This window comes from Canis aureus, chromosome 13 (genome assembly GCF_053574225.1).
Source record: "Canis aureus isolate CA01 chromosome 13, VMU_Caureus_v.1.0, whole genome shotgun sequence".
In the NCBI taxonomy this organism is placed as follows: domain Eukaryota; kingdom Metazoa; phylum Chordata; class Mammalia; order Carnivora; family Canidae; genus Canis; species Canis aureus.
In genome coordinates this window covers 28,364,175-28,387,443 of record NC_135623.1, presented here as the reverse complement: position 1 = coordinate 28,387,443, position 23,269 = coordinate 28,364,175, and the positions used below count along the sequence as shown (strand labels likewise).

At 36.8% G+C, this 23,269-nt stretch overlaps 1 protein-coding gene and 1 long non-coding RNA gene across 8 annotated transcripts in view; one reads left to right on the top strand and one right to left on the bottom strand.

Moving 5' to 3' along the window:
- Positions 1 to 23,269, bottom strand: part of SYT1 (synaptotagmin 1) — a 537,260-nt gene that overhangs the window by 256,004 nt on the left and 257,987 nt on the right. Inside the window, exon 1 of one of the 4 annotated variants that reach the window (XM_077845611.1) lies at positions 22,959 to 22,965. The exons of the other annotated variants lie outside the window; for them this stretch is intronic. The gene's annotated coding sequence lies outside the window, so the exon portion shown is untranslated. Of the gene's footprint in view, positions 1 to 22,958; positions 22,966 to 23,269 lie in introns of those variants that run through there. 4 annotated transcript variants of the gene reach the window in all.
- The window catches only part of LOC144282230 (uncharacterized), a 304,549-nt gene that overhangs the window by 265,105 nt on the left and 16,175 nt on the right, over positions 1 to 23,269 (top strand). The window lies entirely within an intron of this gene.

Genomic DNA, 23,269 nt, shown 5'->3' with positions numbered 1-23,269 from the left:
TCCTTTAGCCCGCAGAGTTGAAAATAATGAATTCTCTATTACAGTGTTAGGTGAAACCTGGCATTTTTAAATTTCCACCTTCCCTTATAAAATCTGAAGATTTGGTAATGCTGGACTTTGAGGCATTGTCACCTTTTTGGATGGGGCTTTACCCCGCATTTTTGCCAGAGCCCTCAGCATTTCTGTTATCCTCAGCACTGAATTCGAGTGTCTTTTGCTCTTACCATTATACTAGATCATTGTTTTCTTACGGGAGAGAAACATTTCTTTGTTTCCATGTTTCAGTCAAAACTGGGAAAAATGAAAATAGGCGATCACATGTTTTTTTCTTTTACAAGATCTACTTATTTATTTGAGAGAGAGCACGTGAGTGGGTGGAAGGAGCAGAGGGAGAGAGTATCCAAATGGCCACACCTCGATCCCAGCACCCTGAGACCATGACCTACGCCAAAACCAAGAGTCAGATGCCTAACCGACTGAGCCACTCGGGTGCCCCAGAGGATCACACATTTGAAGAAAACCTTTTTTTTTATAGAAGCGAAGCATACATCTTCACAGCCAAAAGAAGGGTGTCAGTGTCAGAAGCACACAGTTCCAGACACCATTAGGGACAGACAGCTCAAGTGTCTGAAATCCGTTACGTGTGTGTGTCCTCTGCAAGCCCTTGGATTTGTTTCATGGGCTCAAGAGAGGAGAACAAGGTACGACGTTACAGGATGCTGGCTTTGTGTAGGCCAGGAGTGCGTTAGGAAGCACAGGGCTTTTAAGCAAGATCCTTCCTTTGAAAGACTTTGACTCCCCCCGCCCCCTCCCCCCACCCCAGCCAGCCACTTCCTAATTGTGTGACCCTGGGAAAGCTACTAAACCATAGGTTTTCCTCAGTTGTAAAGTGAATATTTGATTATGTCTCATGCAGTTATTTAAAAGTATTACAAAGGTCAGAGGTCAGATGTCAGATGTCTTACACATTTAAGATTTAATGAATCCTAGTTGTTTAATCTCCTATAGTATTATTTAGTATGAGATAGAACTACTTCTTTCACCTAAATATGACTTAAAGGGACTATGATTGAATTATTTTTACTTTCCTTTTACATTTTTCTCTTGGCAGTTTTTATAACCACAACAGCAACTTTTACTATGAATACATGACTCTCAAATTTTTATCTCCAGATCTGAGCCATCTCCAGACATACAGACTACATACAGGGCCTTTTTTTTTTCAGACTACAATATAGTTTAAACTATTTTTGGGTCATTTTCACTTGCATATCCTGGCAGCACTTTTCAACATAGCACACCTATAATTGAATTTTTTTCATCTCCACAACCAACCTGATGTACTTCTTAGCTTCCCCAATCACTTAATGGAGCCAATTTTCTCCCAGCCTTAAGGACCATCGATATCAAGACCGAGAAATTTTATCTTCAGAGTGTGTCTTGAAAGCATCTCCTTTCATTTATTCCTAATGCTTTCTCCTGTTCAAGCTAACATCACCTCTCAGCCAGGCTTGTTGCTGTAGGTGGCTCGATCTCCTTCCATGGATTCTCTCAACACATCATCGGGATGTTCCCTGATTAATATTTTAGCCCTTTCCTCTTTCCTGAGCAGGGACTGGGCACTTACTCCAACCACCCGTGAACACCCTCACTTATAAGTCTTATTTTATTTCAACCTCAGCGTGTCCCAAGCTACACTCATGATGTCAGTACCCAACATGCTCTTCTTTTTTTTGTGCTTTTGGTCTCAAAGATGTTTGTTACCTTGTCAGCCATCTTAGACATTTAATGGTTATCCTTAAAGCCCTCTTCCTCACCATCTACAATTAGTAATATGACAAAGCCCAACAATATATTACCTAAATATCTTATATCTGTTATCATTTCTTTCCCTCAGTCATTACTGCCATTTATTCTCCACATCTCCATTGTATTTCTACATACCAACATTCAGTCAGTATTTGATCAATTGATTTATGTTCTCATTTACTCAGTAACTGGGACCAGCAATGAAATCGACATTTGCTTGAGTTGTTCTGCTTTTAAAATCTGAAGTATAGTTGACGTACAATATTATATTAATTTCAAGCGTACAACATAGTGATTTGACAATTCTGTACATTACAAAATACCTGCCACGATAAATGGTTTCCAACTGTCCCTATACAAAGTTGCGACAGTGTTATTGACTGTATTCTCTGTGCTGTACGTTGTTCCATCCCCGGGACTTATTTATTTTATAACTAGCAGTTTGTACCTCTTAATCCCCTTCACCTATTTTGCCCATCCTACCATCCTTCTCCCCTTTGTCAACCACCAGTTTGTTCTCTGCCTTTGAGTCTTGTTTCTGGTTGGGTGTTTTTGTGTTTTTTTGTTTGTTTTGTTTTGTCTATTTGTTTAAGTTCCACATGTAAGTGAAATCATATGGTATTTGTCTTTTTCTGTCTGACTTATTTCGCTTAGCCTAATACCCTCTAGGTCCATCCTTCTTGTTGTGAATAATAAGATTTCAGTCTTTTTAGGGCTGAGTAACCCTCCATTGTGTGTATATACTCCATCTCCTTTATCTGTTCATCTATGAATGGACACTTGGATGCTCCCATATCTTGGCTACTGTAAATAATGCTTCAGTGAACACAGGGGTGACTGAAGCCAGTAATTAAATCTACTGTCTCTTTATTCTTTTTATTCCATTTATTATAGCACATTTCATAGATTCTAGGATGCACTGGGTAACATCTGTGAAATTGGAATGCATCTTATGATAGATGGTGTTTAATTGGGAGCATTTTTGTTTCTTAAATCCTTGTACTCTAAAACGAATGGTGCCTTGGATTTGATGAAACATGCTAATGGTTTTCTGACTACTTGTCCAGCCTCTGTGACTTCCCTGTTTTCTCTGTCTCATCGATCCCTAGTGGCTTTTTTTTGTGAGCAGTCAGAACAAGTCCTAGAAAACAAAATGCTAAATATGAGATGTTGGCATACTCCCTAAGCCGATCTCATTTTCACATTTTACTTTTTCTGTTTATTTGGTCAGAATCTACCAGCCTGCATATACTCCAACTTAATGTTTACCTCTGCTTACCTGCCTGGGAAATCTTTGATGTCTGTTGTTCACCGGATAAAAATCTAAACTTCCTCAGCATAACATAAAAGGCCCTTCCCTATCTGATCCTGGTGTAATTTCCCCGCCTTTCTTCATTTTTCTCACCCACTTTAAGTGCCATTTTCATAGACTTTATCGATGTTTCTTGAGCAAACTGTCATGCCTCCATATGTGCTATATCTTTTGTCTTGAAAGACTTTCTTATGCCTAAATTCAACCTATCTTTTAGAGTTTCATTTTAACATAATCACTCAGAAGCCTTTCCTGGATCTTCTGAGTCGCTCTCTATTTTTTGTTTTATAGCAAGGTGGCTGTAGGTGTGAGATCTCGAGTCAGGCTGCCAGAGTTGGAGTCCAGCCACAGCACTTACTGGCTCAATAAATTAGTAGTCGCTTAACTTCTCTATGCCTCATTTTCTCCTTTGGTAAAATGGGTGTAACAATAGAAACTACCTACAAGGTTGTTGAGGAAATTACGTGAGCTAATACATTCAAATCACTTAGGAGAGCTCGAGGTGCCTAATAAAGATACAGCTTTTAGCATAATGCCCAATAATTGTTTGCCTCATCAATTAAAGAGCAAGCCTTTCCCTGATGGGGACAATATCTTGCTTTTCCTTTCACCTTCTACCCCCAGTCTAGCTCCTGACACATGTCCACATCTCATAAGCACTTAATAAAGAGTGCCATCCATTAAACATTGACTAGAAGCACAAATATGTCATATTTGGTGAAGCAGGGAAGTTATTTTTGTCCGATTCTGTGTACAGAGACATAAAAATGTTTAGGGTTTCATATAAAGTGGGATATTTCTTGTCATCTCCTACTTGGAACGGGCAGTATTAGCATAGTGGTGGGATCGAGCTTGTGTCTGAGGTTGCTATTTCAGTTTTCTCACCTCATGTCACTTTGTCCTTCGCAGTTTTTAATTGCCCAGGGAGCGTGACCTGGGTCGTAACTCCAACCAGCTGCATCGATGCAAAGGATGAATGATATTTAGGTCTATAGAATATTGTGCTTTTAAAGGTCACAGCTAAAATGTTCCCTTGCAATAAACTGCCAGCAAGTCACTTTGTCTTGTAGAACAAGCTTGCCTGGCAGTGGAAAGGACAGGGTCCTCAGTGCAGGGGGGGATGAGAGGCAGAGAAGGAATGGTGACTGAGCCCCACGATTGGGCCAGTGATCCTGTATGGGCTCTTCCTCTTCCTCTTCTTCCACTGCTCCCTTTTCTTCCTCCCTTCATCATTCTGTCCTTCTCTCCTGCCTGAGACAGTCCTGGAGGTCTGGACACTTGGCACGGTCTCCGTGAGTGGTAAGGTGACACGCAAGTATTTGCTTGTGTTAAATGGTAGGAATACTTGCCAAGGAGGACTTTTCTGAGTGATGCCACTGACTACATCTAATCAGGACTTTCAATTGTACTAAATTTTTACTACTTTTCCATCAAGTAAATGAACAAATGAATTAAAGAAACTGAACAGTCTGTATTTTCATGTAGCTTGGGGAAAGCATCACCTCTGAAGGCAATCTACCTGAAAGCATTAAACACATACAATATTTACCTTGTCAGAGCAATGGTGTATGAAGTGAGTATTCAGTGATCTTCCCTGGTGAAAATGAGGCCATATGGCCCAGTGCATTGATCATGGGTCTTATAGTCAGATAGATCTACCTGAATTAGCCTCAGATTCTGCTGTATCATTTTGTAAGACCCTACTGAGTCTTGGCTTTATCATTTGTCTTAAGAGGAATGGTAGTACCCATCATGCCCAAGGTGGTTCTTAGAATGAGGTCGTAACATACATGGCACCTAGTACTTGATGTAGGAGTGTAATGATCAACTGTTGGACTCAAGTGAATTTTAATATGTGGTTCCTTTAGAAATACTTGTTAGAAACTGAGTTTATGATGTAGTAATCTCCATACATAGAACACTGGATGATTAGGCAAACAAATCATACACCCAACTTATATAATTGTTATCAAATTCCCATTGAATGGTAGTTAAAAATACTCAAATTCTACTAGATAAGGGGGAGTACTCAAAAGGGGTTTTATTCTTTCTGAAATGGAGTCACTAGTAAAAGTTTGCCAAAGAAAAGTTTATTCCATTTTAATGCCCATTTTAAGAGCTAAACTAGATATTTCCAGTTTTTCAAAAAAAAAAAAAAGTGCATTAAATCATAACTCTGATAGGCACTTTCCTGATATATAAAGTGCATTTAAAACACAATTTGTATTATTTAGAGACATCAGTCTGTGAATCTAGGACACTACTAAATTATTCATAGATTTTAAACAAAATATGTACAGTTGATTTGATGCCTAGATGAAAAGAAAAGAATTTTAAAAGAATTTAATGTCAACAAGGAAATTCAACCATATTTGGTTTGTTACTGCCTCAGAGACAATAATTATAGCTGAATATGGATTTTTATATTAGACAGTGGAGTTCCTACATTTAGATGTCTGAATTTTTAATTAATTAAAAAGAATGGCATCCCTTCTGATATCCAGAAGCTATGTAATCCCTCTTGGCAGCCCATTCTACTATTTTATTTTTGATAAAACTATACTTTGTATGAAAATGAGCAGTCTGGCTATTTTCCCATCTCTCTTGGATTTGTTTGATCCTCAATAACAATAGATATAGTTGTTTAATATGTTCTTTAACAAGATATCACATATTTTAAGTAGAGCAATCTAATTTTTTCATTAACTTTATGTTAGTATGCTTGTCACAAATTCCCAGGTGAAACTATGAAGGCATGTGTCTTCAGTGTCTTTTGTTCAAGGCATTTCAGATTCTTTCCCCATTGTCATTATGTGGTCACCGTTTTGGTGTTACATGCTCCAACAGCAGTATTTTCTCAATGCTTCACTTTACAGAATTTCTCCTGTTTTCTACCAAAGTGTACTATATAAGTACTCAGATAAAATATTATGATCTCCCCCCTCTTGTCCTCACCTTAGAGTGGTGTAGCCCAAGGACTCTGGAGTCAGACTTAGATTCATAGCCTTACTCCAAAATATACTAGCTCTGTGACCTAATATTTTACTTCCATCTCTCGGATTCCTCATTGTTAAAGAGGAAGAAAAATCATACCTATTCCATAGAGTTGTTTTGAAGATTAAGTAAGGTTTTACTTGTAAAGTTCTTAACACAATGTAGCAAGCACTCAAGGAGTGTTAGCTATTATTTCAAGGTAACATTGAAGTAATTTAAAATAATTGGGTTTTTGTTTTTTTTTGGTTTGCTTTTTAGGTGTAGTTTTTTCTTTTTCTGTAATTTCTCAAATCCTAGATCTTTCATGACTTCTTTAATATCTTACAGAGTATTTTAACTCTGACTTAACATTGTACAAATTTAATAATACAAATCTCAGTCAAGCTTCATACTAATAATTAGTAGACCGTATAACACAGTGAGGACATCACCAGACTTGAACTTTATAAAGTCAAGGGCTCAATTCTCAGATTTACCAATTAGTATCTACTTAGCTTTGTAAGTTCTTCAGTACTTTTGAACATCATTTTCCCTTACTGTGAAATAGAGACAATATTATTAGCACAGTAATTTACAGGTGGCACATCATTCGTGTGATTGATAAACATTCAAATTCATTTCTGAACCTCAAATGTCTAATTGAATACATGGGTAGACCACACAGAGAGAAAGAGCACCACCATAATGACTCATTTTAAGTAAAGACCTCTGAACTTTCAAATTCCCAAAAAAAAAAAAAAAATTCCCTAAGAAACTGTGATGACAACTGAATGATCTGTTATGCCAGAGATACTCCACCCAGTGAAGCTTTTGAAAATAACATTTCAGTAAAAGAAGGATTACCAATGCTACAGTTTGAATCAACCTTCTGTATAGCAGGATAATTTGTATGTAAAACATAGTATCTTTTCTTTGCTTATGTTTATCTTTCTAGTTAAAATTGATATGCCCCCATTGTTCATCAGTTGAGCTTTTAATCATACCCATTCTAGAACATACATGCATTAGAGTAGCCCATAAATCATTAAAGGTTGAAGCTCCAATTTTCTTCTAGATAGTGAAACAGAACAAAATTATCCTGCATATTCACTGGATCTTTCTCCCCTACCCATAGTTTCTGATGAAAGGTAGCCAGAAGCAGAGTTTTATTGTTAGGACTGAATCCAGTAGAATTTGGGCTGATTGACATCCTTTTAATTGTTAGGATTATAAAGACTAATTTAAGGTTTCCATTTTCCAGATGATGAAAACTGAGAAACCTGGTAAATGAAGTAATTTGGCTAATCCTGAGACCCTGGGTTCCAGCCCCGCCTCCTCCCAGATCTCCCCACTTCTTTGAGTCAGGCTTCCTGTGATTTTGCTGCCCTGTAATTCATGCTTTGTGTTGAGCCATGGATTCACACTTGGGAAACAGGTGTTTGGGTTCATTGTCCAAAAATAGTTTTCCTCTGGAGTCTTGAACTTTCTTATATATAAATGAGGACAGTTATAAGGCTGGGTGAAGCTAAGTGCTATTTCAATCATTAAAACAAAACAAAACAAAACCCAAAACTAGATTTTTCTTTTATAATTAACAATCCCATGATATGGAATGACAAAAATACTTCTTTCTTCCTTACATGGAAACATTCTGTAGGCTCCCCTGTTTTGGTCTATTGGAGCTTCCTTAGTATTTCTAAAATCCTGAGTTTTCTCTGGATTTAAATGAAGTGCAAACTGGAAACCAGGTACTCTTTGGAACTTCATATTTATAAAATCTGATATTTTACTTTAAAAATATGTTAATATCTTCCCCTTCTGAAAGGTTTAAAAAATATGGTGCACTAAGTACTTAGAGGAAAGGGTAGGGGTGGCGGAAGGCATTTTATAATCACTGGGGAAAATGAGAAACAAAAACAAAAACACAACTTGTAACACAATTTGGGACATCCATCTCATGCCAGAAATGAAATAATGTTGTCGTTCAATAGCCAATGGCCGGCAAAATTGTTCCTGAGAAAATATGGCCTAAGATCTTGTATTCAGAAGGCAGGTGATTTCCTGTCATCCAGAAGCTTAAATAAGCTGTTCATGAAATTATTCCTGTATTTGTTAAAAACAAAACAATTATTGGAGTAAAACATCCCCAAGAATGTGGGTATTGAGGTATGTCTCTTTTTAAGGACTAAGTCGCGAGAGTTCACCATTGAAATTAACTGTTTAACAAATACTTAATAACTAGGGTGCTTGAAGCCACAAACATTTCCAGTTTTTGAAAACTAAATAGGCAGTAGAAATTCAGAGAAAATGATGGATTTAAATGCTTGTGCATGTGGCTGCGGGGCTCTGTGTGCTCTGCTGATCTTGCAAAACAGGCCCCCTGGTAGATCTTTCTTAGATGTAGATGTAGATGCCTGTCAAGAGGCAGCTTGCAGGGTTGACACTTGTGGTGTGTCAGGGAGGGCTGGAATATGGTGTCACCACTGAGTTTCCGGTAACTTCTTTGACCTGTTGGGTCTTGAGTTACCTTGTGTATAAATGAGAGTAGTATGTCTGGATGAAATCTTAGTTTTCTCCTAGGTCTAAATTTATCTTCTTTTTACATTTTCCCCCCTGCTTTTTATAATCCATCATCAGTAAATTAACTTCCATAGTTGAGTCCCCAAAAGGAAAGCTTTTTGCTCTTGGCAGAAATTACTATGTAATCATTCCACTTATCCCCAATCAGCTCCCCCTCCCACTCTGTTCCTCCAATGTTTACTATGCTCACTTCTAAACTCTGTCTTCCCAACTGTGTCCTCATCCTCTGCAGACAATTCCTCCCTCATATAATGGAGATTCCTTTATATCATTCCTCACAGAATAGATGTAATACATAGATATTTAGATGATATGAGATTGCATGAAAATAGATCATTCTTCACATAATGGACAAGTCCTCTCTCATCTGTTTTCTCAGAGAGAGTGAAAACAGGCGGTAATTTCCTTGATATTTTGTACTTTTTAGCCATTTCTTTTTGCTCTACAAAAGGCATGAAATGACCCTGATTTCATAAAAATTCTAACCTTCTTACCTTCCATGTCTACCTGTATTTTGCCTCTTTCTGCTGCCAGAGGATACCGTTCCTTTGTCTTTTCTTTACTTTCTCTTTAAACTCTTTTCCTCTGCTTTCCCTTCTCATCCTCCACTCTATAAACTGTTCAAATCTCCCTCATGAAGCAGCATCAAGACCAAGATCACTCAACTTCCTGGATCTTAAAGTCCATTTAGAAATGTCCTTGGACTCTTGGGGTCTCTGTCTCTCCTCCTGGTCCAATTACATAATGTATCTCTAAGATGTCATACATGATACTTTCAAAAATCCATTTTCTTTTTCTTTTTAAGATTTCATTTATTTATTAAAGAGAGACAGAGAGAGAGAGAGGCAGAGACACAAGAAGAGGGAGAAGCAGGCTCCCTGCGGGGAGCCCGATGTGGGACTTGATCCCGGGACTCTGGGATCATGCCCTGAGCTGAATGAAGGCAGACGCTCAACTGCTGAGCCACCCAGGCATCCCTCATTATCTCTTGATTGCATTATTGTCCATACTTGGTTGACTTCCCATTAGTCTTGTTGCTATCCAATTCAAACTTCTATTATCATTATGGTGATGTTTACAAAATTTCTAAACAAACCTCTAAATTCCTTGATTGAAAACCATGAATGGCTGACTCTTTTCAGACTTATTAGCTTGATATATGATGCCCTTCAACAAAGTGGCTCCAGCCCAACTATCTTGTTTGGGTAGCATGTAGGAATCCAAAGTTACAAATTCAAATGACAAAAAAATATTGCATCCTTTATGTTTCTTAAATTACTTTAAAACTGACTCCGAGCTTCTATCCTTCCTGGAGGGTAGGGGTGTCAGTCTTAGTAAATATAGACTTCATCACCTAACATTTGTTCCAAAGTTCCAGAGACTTGCAGGATGTCCAGATTGTAGAAGTTCCTCTGGTCATAATTCATCTGCTCTTCCTAGTTACCCCTGAGATGCCCAGTGGCTTGGCCAGCATGGTCTCACAACAAGTTTCTCACTCCAGTGGTTTTCTTTTCTCTCTTCCATGCTTGGGGCATAAGAATCTTTGTTCTTAAAAGGCACACTTTCTTTGTGCTCCATTCCCTGGGTACTAAGCATCTCTCTTCAGTGTGTTTATATCCTTATCGAAAACAGTAAGTGAGGAGGTGGGTGGGTGGACGGGTGAAATAGATAAAGGGAATTAAGAGGTCCCAACTTCTAGTTATAAAATATGTCACAGACGAAAAGTACAGCATCGGGAATATAGTTAATAAGATTTTAATAACGTTGTTTGGTGACAGATGGGGGACTACAGTCACCGTGGTGAGCACTGTGTCATGTATGGAACTGTTGAGTCATTACGTTGTACATTGGAAACTAATATAACACCATAGGTTAATTCTACCCCCAAAAAATAATACTTGAAAAAACAATTGGTGCTATTGACTTCTGGCTATTTATCTTTCCTTCTCTGGAAAGAAAACCCCTCTAGGGCAAGAAATGGTTTACTTGCTTGAGAGGGAAGTAAATGTTAAGATGAAAATAAAAAATAATATTTCAACAAATATCCTGTATCGTTGTCACTTTTCAACTTCGACGCATGTTGTAGCCATTTCAGATTACTTGCCATCGATCTTGGCTGCTCTGTGTTCTTTCTCGCCTATGTGTTTCATCTCATTTTTCATGCCCTCCCTCCTCATGTTCATCTGGACTTCCCTTTATGGCTTAGTTCTCATTTTAAAATGGCCTAGTCTGGGTTAAATAACAGAACATCTTATTCATAGCATTCATTCATTCATTCACTCTTAATGATTCATTTATTCAACAAGAATATATTAAAGTAGCTATTAGATGTCAGAAATGGTAGTAGGCACTAAAGATCCCGTGGTGAGCAAGAGAGAAGCTACAGGTTGGAAACGGTAATCACCATACAGGATGTGAGGTATTTTAATAGGAGCAGTTCAGTGTGCTTATGGTAGTATATTCTAAGGGAATGTAACTTAGTGTAGTGGTTCCTGAAGCAGTGATGTTTCAGTACCTCCCTTATTGTACTCACCATACTATATATATATATATATATTTTTTTTTTTTTGGCTACTTGTCTGTCTTTTCCATTAGATTATAGGTTCTTCAAGGATTTTCATCTCTTTCAGATTAGAAAAATATGTGTTGTGTGTTGCAGTGATGTGAGAGAAAGTCTATTTTAGAAAATTACTTTATGCTACTTCAGAGATAATTTAGAAAAAAAATCATGAAAGCCTTAAAAGAGCCATAAAATTGGGTCATTTTCTTATAGGAATTATGTATGACTAACAAGTCTTAGTAAGAAACTGTTTCACCTGTAGTTGAATTAAAAAGTTTGACAGAAAAAAAAAATGTATTTCAGTCATTTTGTTTAAAATTTCTCCCCACTATCTTATTTTTTCTTAAAGGTTTTATTTATTTATGAGAGACACAGAGAGAGGGGCAGAGACATAAGCAGAGGGAGAAGCAGGCTCCCTGTGGGGAGACTGATGTGGGACTTGATCTGGGGACCCCGGGATCACTCCCTGAGCCAAAGGCAGACACTCAACCACTGAGCCATCCAAGCATCTGACTCCCCACTATCTTATAAATAATACTTTAAAATAGCAATAAATCCGATAGTCCTTTTCAAATATATAAAACAACAGATACATTCTTCTTTCATAATAACTTTTTTTTTTATTGGAAGAGGTATATAACTCCAAAGGTCAAATAGAAAATGTTAATGAAAACAGAATGTAGTCAAGTCAAATAAAATGAGAAAATAAACCGGGATTTTGCTCCTGGCATTGCAAATCTGATTTAAATAGCCTTCTCAGAAGATTAAAGCTGCTATTTACTGAAATGTAAAGTAATGTTCTAATACTTATTTACAAATAATTCTTTTCAACATCAGGATGTTGCATTCTCCCAAAGATAATAACCTAAAATGATTTTATATGTAAGAACTAATTTAAATGATTGTTGGGAAGCTAATTTAAAAAACCTGGATTTACCAAAATAGGTCAAAAACCTTATGAAATTACTAATTACCAGTATTTAATAAAGAAAGCCAATGGGTAATTTCAATACTTAGTGTCCTAGAATCAAATTATAGACATTTTAATAGTGATTGAACAAGTCTGTGATCATTACTGTTTCAAAGCTGTAGGAACTAATTTAAGTTTTGCAAATACAGACCTAGCACTGCATGTCTTTGGAAACTATAATGCATCATTTGTAGCGCTCGAAGATCCATTTTCAAAGAATGAGGCCCACTTATGCTCCAAGGTGTGCATTGTTATTCATATAATGATTCTGGCACCCAAGATATACTACCCAGGAACATTAAAATACTCTTTATTTATGTGAAATTGTGTCATCTCTTTATTAATTGCCATGAAGTATGTATTTATTAACTGATCTTTAGGTGGACAGGTCAAGCATGATTCAGGAAGGACTTTCTCCTTAAATTAAAAGTGTCTACTGCAAAATCAGATAGCAATTTAACGGTGGAATTAATTTTTCACAGTTTTATGGAAAAAAAATGATCATGGAAAAATATTTCCATTGTCTGTCCTGAATTGATTATTTCTATCTCAGGGTCTCCAGGCTTTCATAAAGGTTTTAACAAGAGATTGGAAAGAGTTTGCTGCCCACTCATGATGATGCTTCAGAAAAAAAAAAAAAAAAAAAAAAGAGGTTCTTCAGAATGGATCAAAGGCTGTAATTTCCATGCCATTTCTGCCCAATTTTCTTTTCTCCTAATGTTTTCATTTTTTGAAATGGCTATGATTGCAATCCAATTTTGCCCACACAGCACTGCATGCCTAAATGAACCATTTATCACAAACTTTTTGTCTTTTTGATGCTTGAGATTTTATTTGCTTAGAAATCTTTCTTTTTTTTCCCCATTAATGTTTACCACTCAAGCTGCATTACAATTACCTTCAGTAATTACTACCTGTAGTGGCTTGTATTATTGTACTCTCCAGATGTGGCATCAAAAGTTCCTATTTCAAACCAATTATATGTTAGTACTGGAATTCATTGCTGCTTCACCAAATAAAGATTCCCTTCTACATCCTTGAAATATTTTAAGTTTGACTCTCATCCTGACTTGTAAGTACCAGAACTTTAATATGAAATATCAATCCTAGGAGTTTTAATCTGAGATTTTCAGCACTCCCGTGGTGTATCTGTTCTTTTTCATCAGTTGACATTAGTTATTGTGATGGGACTGTTCAAGTTAAATATCATAGCTACTAGTGTATGGCATCGAAACACATATTTTAAGAAAACACATATTTTAAGAAACATAGCTCTTAGTTGGCAAGCTTTTGAATTTAAGGTCTTTTAATGTGGTTAATTTCACAAAGCCTACTTAAGATTGTCCAAACCCACATTAATGAGTATTATAACAAACCCTTCTCCCCTTTCAGTGCTCAAAGATTTAAGAAAAATGAGTTTAAATTTAGAATAAAACAGGTGTAGACCTTAAAGAATAGCACTTCAGCTCCTTTCTTTAATTTTCATTATATTTGCAATCTGGAAGTCTAGAAGTAAGAGAATACTAAAAGTAGATTTGACAAATGTCTGTGTTTTCATGTGCTTGGAGAATAAAGAAGGTAATTGTTAAGAATAGGTATGATACTAGCTAAGAGACGAAGGAGAGGAACAAATATTAGGTGGCTTAAATAGTAATTTTTAGTAATGATTGTTAAGATTCATTTTATAAATGATAATTACACTCTAGAGATTTAGGCATTTTTAAGTAGATATATGCTATATGGTTGTTCTGTAACCTTTACCTTTGTAGACATTTATCACAATTTCCCCAAGAAAAAGAAGAATTTTTGAATTTCTTCAAAAACCCAGGTCTGGTCTAAAAACTTCCAGAAAATATTCTATGATGAATTTCAACAGGCTCTGATTATTATACCATATTGTAAAACAAAGCCAGATCGTAAAGTTAATTATTTTCCAAAATTGCTAAAATTCAGACTGTGTGTGTGTGTGTGTGTGTGTGTTTGTGTGTGTGTATGTTTCCTATTGGATTCTGTGACAAGTCATTTGAGTACATTAGCATTTCACACCACTCAAAGCATCATCTCTTCTGCACTGCGATGTGCTGGTGTCAAGGGCTTGGACTCAACTTGGTTTAAATTCCAGATCTTTCATAATCATCTTTACAATCCTCAGCAAGTTACTGAAATTCCTTAAGCCTCCGTTTTATTTTCTATAAAGTGATGAAGATTGCATGAGAGAATATAGGGAGAAGGCCTGCTATATGATTTAAAATCTCTAAATACTGGTTCTGTTCCTTGTAAAAAACTGTTTCCTACACAAAGGTTAATTTACTTTCTCCTGTAACTTGTCGTGTACTTCAAAGGGTGTATGTGGATGTGTGTATAGTGTCGGTTCTGAGTGTGCAAATGTGCAGCTTATCTCTGGGAATACCTTTGGGACTAGGTGTGTGGTTAATGTATCGGGTTGTAAATTCTTTCATTATTAAAAGCTCTTTGAGGTCTGAAATAATTTTTGTTTTGTTGTGGTTGTTTTCTTTTTGTTTGTTTGGTTTTTTTTTTTTTTTTTTGCATTTTCATTTTCCTTTTCTCCATTGGACCTAAACTACAATATGTAAAAAGACAGGCTGTGTAGATAGTATAATTGTTTAAAGCTTGGGCTCTGGAGCCCAACTGTTTTGAGTTTAATTCATTGGCTCTGTGATGTTGGGGAAGTTACTTAAACCTTTGTGCCTCTCTATACTCATCTGCAAAATAGGTCTCTTGATAATGATGCCAATCCCCATTGTGTTTTTGCTATGAGAGGAGCAAATTTAGTACATAAAAATCATTAAGAATGGTGATGGCACCTTGCATACTGTGAACACATGCACCTGTTATCTATTACTAATTTTTAAGTAACTTAGTTTCAGTATGGCTAAATGGTTCTTGCTGTGAACAGTATTATTTTATTCAAAAGCTCTAAATGAATTAGACAAAAATAAACGTATTTTTGATGAGTAATGTGAGATTATGATCTTTTAAATGTATATATAACAGAATAAGATACACCAAACTATATATTTTTTTAAAAAGTTAACATTCCAAATAAAGTTAGAAAAACAGATTTTTAATGAGAATGAGTCAAAGCTACATAGTTTGAGAAAATTGGGTAACATATTATTAGGCATGCAGCATATATTATATAATACTAAGTGAATTCGTTACCATCTAAAGCATTTGAGGTAAGAATAGAAATGAGCAGATAGAGTCTTGATACTTTTTAGATTGAATATTGTTCTGTAAAGTCTGGAGTGAATAATTAGTAAGTAAATCAATGAAATAATTATTGAGAAGAGAACAGAGTTTGTTAAATACAGAGTAGAGCTTATCATTAGAACACAGGAAGACATATCACGTTGCATAGTGAACACTACACATGCGTAGGGACTATGACTGGAACTTTCCTATTTAGTACAGAAATCTCCTATGAAACTTAAAACGTAAAGAATCATAGCAATATTTCATCCTCTGGACATCAAGAGCTATAACAGTGTTTAATTCAAATGACTGATCCTTGAATTAGTTGATCTGTTGTTTAATTATTGTTAAGGGGAAAAGTCTGTATTTTTCCTCAAGGCCAAGCCTTTTCCCCTTTGTGAAGGATAATTTAACCCAGTCCAGCTTCTATTTTCCTGCTGTGTGTACTTCTCTATTAGGAGAATAAAGTTCCAATGGTGAGAAATGACTCAGCAAGAAATTCAATAGATTCTCTCCAACCAGTTTCTTTGTTAAGGGCCCTTTTCATGGGAAATATCACTAGCTCTTTTTTTATACATAGACAAACCGTAGGTAACTTAGTATATTCTTAGGTAATTCGTAACTATACAAGGAGTACTAAATAAAAAAGATGTACCTAGGTAAGTTCATCTGTTGCTTAAGGGAGTAGAAATTGATCAGAATAAAATTGTATCCATCCCTTTATTCATTTCTTCCTTGTACAATAAGTATTTGCTATCTAACTATTAAATATGAGGCCCTGTGCCAGACATATGGTAGTGAGTTAAGATAGAGATACAGTAGGTGAACAAAACTCCTTTCATGGAGCCTTCAATTTAGCAGAAGACTCAGTAAACAAACAGATGACTGCATAATTACCTTTGATATGGATTATATGAAGAAAAAGTATAAGGTCTTATCAGAGCATCCAATGCTTGAAGTCGGGGCACCTGGGTGGCTCAGTGATTGAGCATCTGCCTTTGGCTCAGGTTGTGATTCCAGGACCTTGGATCGAGTCCCACATCGGGCTCCTTGCAGGGAGCCTGCTTCTCCCTCTTCCTGTGTCTCTGCCTCTCTCTGTGTGTCTCTCATGGATAAATAAATAAAATATTTAAAAAGGGGCGGGAAATGAAATCCATGCAAAGTAATTTAATAGAAGAAATCAATAACTAGGCATATTTAAAAGGCTAAAATATTCATCTGGAAGTTGGCATGGGAGGTTTGCCAAAGAAATATGAAAATGACCCTGAGGTACATTGTGCAGGACACATGTAAGGGTAATTATGACAAATGATTACAAGAAGGTAGGAAACAGAGTGATAAAAAGAAAGGGTAATTGAAATGGAGAAATAAGCACCAATAAAAGAATAAACCTCTGTGGCCTGGCTTGTAGAAATATATATTTTTTCAGATGGGATTAAAATAACTTCTGGGGATTCCATGAGGATGTTCGTGATTTTATTGCTTATAATTTTGTGGCTGGCTTTTATACAGCAGCCTAAAAGTTGAGGTTCATTGAATCTCACTTGTTCATTGATAATTTCTGATTTAAGAAGTTTTTCTAAAATAGTCCTTACGTTTTCATTCTAAATTAGTAAAATTTGCTATTATACCTTCCAGCCTCAAGAAAGTTATTACTTTTATTTCAACTTCCTATATGAGAAGAGAATTCAATATATTAATGAAGCAACTACTATGTACAGAATTCTCAGCTATGTGATTTTAGGCACCAGAAAGACTTACATCTCATGGTTTCTATTCCAAAAGAGCTTTGACACAGTGTGTAGTGTATGTGTACATTTGTGTTCAGGAGTCCTTCTTTTGTACACATCTATGAGGATCTAAAAGGATATAATTAAGATTGGGAATCGTAAAAAAATAGGTAAAATAATGAGGTACCAACACAATGAAAGGAATAAGATAAAATTAAATTATATTTTGAGGCAATCTAATGAAAAATAGGAACTAGAAAACCTTACATTAATAAACACTAGGGATTGTAAAAATTATATTACAGAAGATGTAAATAAGCATTGGTTCTTTGCTCAGAAAAGTGAGAGAAAATCTTTAGGAAATCATGAACCAAAAAAAGGTAGGTTTGCCATCCGATATATGGGAGTCTGAAAGGCAGAGTCGCAAAGCTTGGGAAAACTCTGGGTCATAACTAAAAATCACAGAATGGAATGAGTAGAAATATAAAATTTGGTCTATTAGGAGAGGTCTTCGACAGTAATATATACTGATTATTGGAGAGTTTTTCAAGGGGGAATGAATAGAAGCAGTTTCATCATTTGGGACATTTAGAAACAAAGACTGGACTATACCCTCAAGGGTAGGCAAACAGAATTGATGACTTTTTAAGCTCTTAACATTTTCAGGTTTCTATGATTTTATTCTTTTTCTACATTGCACTTCTTGAATTACTATGAACAAATGTTGTCATTGCCTCATGTAGCAGTCATTTTTTAAAAAAAACAATATATTTGCTGTCCCATGGGCATTTCCCAAGGGCAAGTTTGAAAAACAGCAATCTATAATTTGAAGTAATCTTAGATTTCAGAGTTAAATATAAATGAATAATAGTCACGAAGAGGAGTGAATTATAAAAATAACCCAAATAAAACTGATTCACAATTAGGGATATTAGTCCAATTTCCTTCTAACCAGTTGTGCAGGGACTATCATCCATTCAAGAGTATATTCCAGATACTATACTATGTACCTTTATATGTATTATTTAGTATATGTATTATTTATATGTATTATTTAGTATTATATGTATATGTATTATATGTATTATTTATTTTAATCCTTCTGAATACTCTGATACTTATGGAGTTAGGTTATGCTCTTCAGTTTCTGTATGTGGAAACTAAGGCTTTGAGGCTTGCAAATACCAACTTCTAGCTCTTTCTAAGATGACTATAGGGAGAGTAAATTTTCAGGGTAAAGTCAGACTCTGACTCTTGATTGCTAAGAGTACCATGTGCTGAATATGATGCAGAGCACTGATATGATGAAAATACAGAGTTTCTTCAGGCTGACAGCTAAGTGGGATGGAAAGTTTTTGATTTGGGTGGTATGGGTAGATACAGCCTATTTCCATCTTGGAAAAGGTAAAACAGAATTATTGCTCATTTAAAGTGAAAGCTTATTGAAAGCTTACCCCACAGCTAACTCCTTGGGAGACAAGATTCTCAAAGCAAACCGAGCCAGGGTGTGAAGAGGTGTTTTGGTATTCCCAGTGCTATGTGAGCAGTTGTCATGACTGACCTGGGTATAAGAGTCTGGTTGAAAGGATTGCTTCTGGGTGCTAACTCAGCCACTTGTTAAGTGGGAATTATGCCACCTGGACTATGGATGCCTGTGATCAGGGTGCTCTTGGAAATATCCTTCCCCAGACTGTCAGCAGCCCTCTTTTCTCATCCCAGGGTGGGCTGAGCGCACTAACCCATGCCCTTCTGCCCAGTTGGGAAAAAGAAGTGTCTTGCTAAGGAATGTCAGGGAAGAGACTGGTGTCCTAAGGCTTGTGGCTCTATTCTCTAAATCATGAAGATGCTATTTTATGTTAAGTTGCTGGATGCACAATCCATATTGACTGGCATTATTGACTCTGCTTTCCCGTCTGCTTTTGGAATTCAGGGGTTATAACTTTGGTGTTTTGACAGTATATTGCATAGTTGCAGTAATAGATAGCACACTGTATTGACAGAAATTGAGAAGTCTAACTTTATCTATAGTAAAATGAGCTAATTTTGGAGGAAATTGGAGGTCAAAGAAGTGATGATGGATGTTACATTAGCAGAAGCCTGTTGTAGTTAAGTGTGGTGTGCTTTATCTTCCCTAATACCTCTCTATAACTCCCTACTTACAGTGTTTCAGGGAATCCACAAACATTGCAAAAATTCACAACCATGATGTGAGCATGCTTCTCCCAATTTGTTTTTTGGTAATAGGTTGATATTTTAAGTCCTGAATTCAGGCTTCAAGCTTTTGGTTTTAGAGAGATCTATCTATACCCTGAGCTAGCATATTCTACGAACAGGAAACCATCGGCCTATACTCAGTATCTTGGGTGAGGGAGTCTTATTAAATATTATCTTGAAGGTGGAAGTAAAGGAGGACAGCTTGAGCTGAGCTCTCTTCCATTTGAACAGAGTTAGTGATTTTTAATGAAATATTAGAAAAGAACGTGTCTTAAGGTAATTGGAGGATGGCTACTTGTTCTGATTTTGTGTTTTCAAAATAATACTCAAGATAAAATGACTGGGTTACGGGTGAAGCATGACTTAAATCTGCAGCAATGCCAATGTCTTCTTCTTTGATGATGGCAGCCCATCAGGACCGAGCACCCACCACTGCTGCAACTCAATGTCCTCAATAAAAATGACAGTTGAGCTGAGAATAATGAAGCTTTTTTTTTTCTTACATGTTGAAGAAAGATAAAACTTCAGTGTAACAAAGTGAGGATTTAAGCCAATAAAATCTGTTAGTGGACAAATTTATACATAAATTGCCTAAAAGAGGGCTTACGTTATACTAGTCACACACAAATGCTGCAAAAGATAACTATAAAATTCTGAAGATTTTTTAATTAAATTACTTTTCGGGTAACGTGTTGTGTGGTAAGTGATGCTTACTAGTACCATTGTTCCTATGGTAACAATTCTCCTAGCAACATGAAAAGATCTTGACAGGATCTGCTCTTGAGAATCCATTTTTGGAGCATCATCAGAGAAAACTGATGATACCACTCTCTATGCTAATCATCCATCTTTTTTTTTTAAACGTAAGATTTTTCTCAAAATCACAGACCCATAGAGTTACATGAAAACAACCCAGGGTTTGGAGTTTTGTTATTCCTGCTTCTTAATTGCCCAAGGACAAGCTGAGTTTGACCTCCTGTCTTAAAATGCACTTGAGGCCTAGGAATATATCCTTCATATCTATTTCTGTTTTCTGTTAGCAAAAGTGATATTCCTTAAGCTCCTTGGAGCTAATACAAATCAAATAAACTATTCCATTTCAGAACCCTGAATCTTGGACTCATGCAGGTATATTCCACAATATACAATATTTTCAGAACTCTGAAAAGAATTGCTTCTCAAGTGATTAAAAGCAGTGACAGTCATTTTATCCTGCTGCTCAAAAGATAAATGAAAGTTTATATGAAATTGTGATATGCCAATAGTGTCTTATTTCTCCTCATTTTACTAATGGGCACACTTGATTGATTAGCATTTTCTCCACCTCCAAGCGTTTTGCCAAATGGAAACATTCTATTCTATCTATCTTGGTAAGTGACTGTTTCCTGGCATGTGAGATTAATAAAAAGTCTTATTGCTAAGTCTCTCCTGGTTGGTCTATGTGAAGGTTGATTTGTTTTCCTTTTCTCTGGCCACAGCTTTAGTTTACTTATCCCAGCCAGCCATGTATTTATTTCCATCTTTAACACCTTCCAGAAAATGCACATTTTTCAGCCCTCTCATAAAAAGATAAATGATGTAGATTTTCAAGTAGCAAAGGGGGGCCTTGATTTCTCAATTATTTTTCAGTAGTACCTTCTGACTAGTAGAGGTGAGGGTGGGATGCTTACCTGGCACCACAGGGGCCGCTCTGGAATCCTGCATCGGTGGGCTGTAGCCTGGGGGAGCTGCGGAGTCCCCAGGTGCAGCACTGACCTGCTCTGTCTGTTGTCATTCAGTCAACGGTGATCCTGGCACTGCCTGAGCCCCTGTCCTCAGATACCAAACAAGACCCAGCCACACAGGATGACTGCATGGTGCCTGGAATCTGCTTCCTCTCCGCTCTCAGCAGTTCTGCTCAGGCCTCACACAGGACAGCTACTCAGGCACATTCAAGGGCATTCTCGGAGAAGCAGTATGCTAATTCTGTGTCTCAAACTGCGGCTAGCGAAGCTGGGTCCTGATGTACCTCAGGAGCACCCCGAAGAAGGAAACCCAAGCCCAGAGCCCTATGCTGTTGAAGCTAATGAATTATGCATCCTAATGCAATGTGTTCTTATGGCCCCGTGACGCTCCTTAGGAGATATGGGATCGATCAACAACAACAACAACAATAACAACAAAAAATCATGAAAGCAGTAGAAGCAATGAATATCACATCCTGGGCCCAACTTAATTAGGTCAGGTGTAAAATATTTCTGAAATATATGTCTCTTTATGTATATATACATACGACAATTGTTTTACAGCAGCTTTAGGTTCTCACGTATTGTTTTAATTAATATCTGGCCTTCCATGTCCAAATAATCATTACTCATCGAAATATTTTCAGTCTTTGCCCCAGTTACTCAATGATCTCTTTTTCACTGATGATACTAGAATGTTGATTTTCCTTGTTTTGTGCTATGACATGCAAAATAATTTCACTAGCATATATTCCTCATGTTTTCCAAATGCGCAAACCTGTATAACCACAATAGTATTAATGGAAGCAAACGAAATGGTTTATTTTGGTTAAATCATCCATTCTAAGCTTGTCCAATATCATATATAATAGCAGGCATTTAAATAATAAGTAAACTTAAGAAATAGGAAAGATACAAATATATATTATTTGTACATTTTCAAAGGAGTGCATTTTGGAAGAAATAAGGAATCTATGCCCTCAAAACATATTTAAATACAAAATTCCTTCGACCTAAATTAGGAAAAAAAATAAGCATAAAAAAAAGCTTATGTATCAGTATATAGACTGAATCTGATCAGATAAAGCAGGTATAAAAGGGGAGATAACGATGAATAAACTTAAGAAGGGGTGAAATATTTGTTGCTGAATGAAAAACATTATAGAACTTTGATATCTGAAAGGAAACAGATGGCATACATGCGTGTTTCCACAGATATAAATAGTCTGTGTTTTAATGAAACTCAGGATAGAAGGCAAGGGGAACAGGCTGGCCTACTTCTTAAAAGATGAATACTTAGGGAGTCTCCTCCCTTGACTCTGTGGCCTTGACAGCAGATCACTCTGATGTAGGCAGGCTGAGCTCAGGTTGGCGTAGTGACTAGAGCATAGTGATGCCAAGTAGCCATGGAGTTTTTCTGAGTGAGGCAATGAGCAGTTGTCACTGAGGTGCTGGCAGCCTGTTTACCTAAGGGCTTCTCCCTCTTAGAATTTCAAATCCTCAGGGAGTCAATACAACCAGGATATAAATTGGTGATGGCCAAGCGTTAACGTACACGAGTCAACTGGGAGTTTGTAAAAATAACAGTTCCTAGGCCCTAACCCCAGAGATTATGATTTAGTAGTAAATCTGGGGAGACATCCAGAAATTCTGCATTTGATGAGCGATCCAGATGACTCTGGTGCATGGGAAAGACGCGCACAGTCTTCTAGAAGTTGGTAGGCCTGGGCTTAAACTCATTCATGGGAATAGGAACTTAACGTTGCATATAGTAAGAACTAAATATATTTCAGAGAAGTCAAGTGGTTGTCATCTTCAGGCTAATTGTATGCTGAAACCAGCTAGTAAAATAGTACTAAATCTAAAGAAGTGTTCTGTTAGGAAATGGGTTTTGGAGATACCTGAATTTTAGAGGGCACTATACTATAAAGGGAAACCTGACTCTGCTTCCTGTACCAGAAGAAGATGTGAGCTTCCTGGAGACTTTGTAGAAGAATCTGTGGAGTCTAAAGTTGGTAGGCTTTCCCTTAATAGAAGCACATAGGTTATTAGCCAAAGTTCCCCTGGACTGTGCCGAATGGCCCACATTCTGAAAGACTGGTATAGCAAGAACTTGGCTATGCTTCTGATGCTAGCAGGGCCTCCCCCAGATGAAGTGAGTCTCTGGCAGCTGTGTGCCCC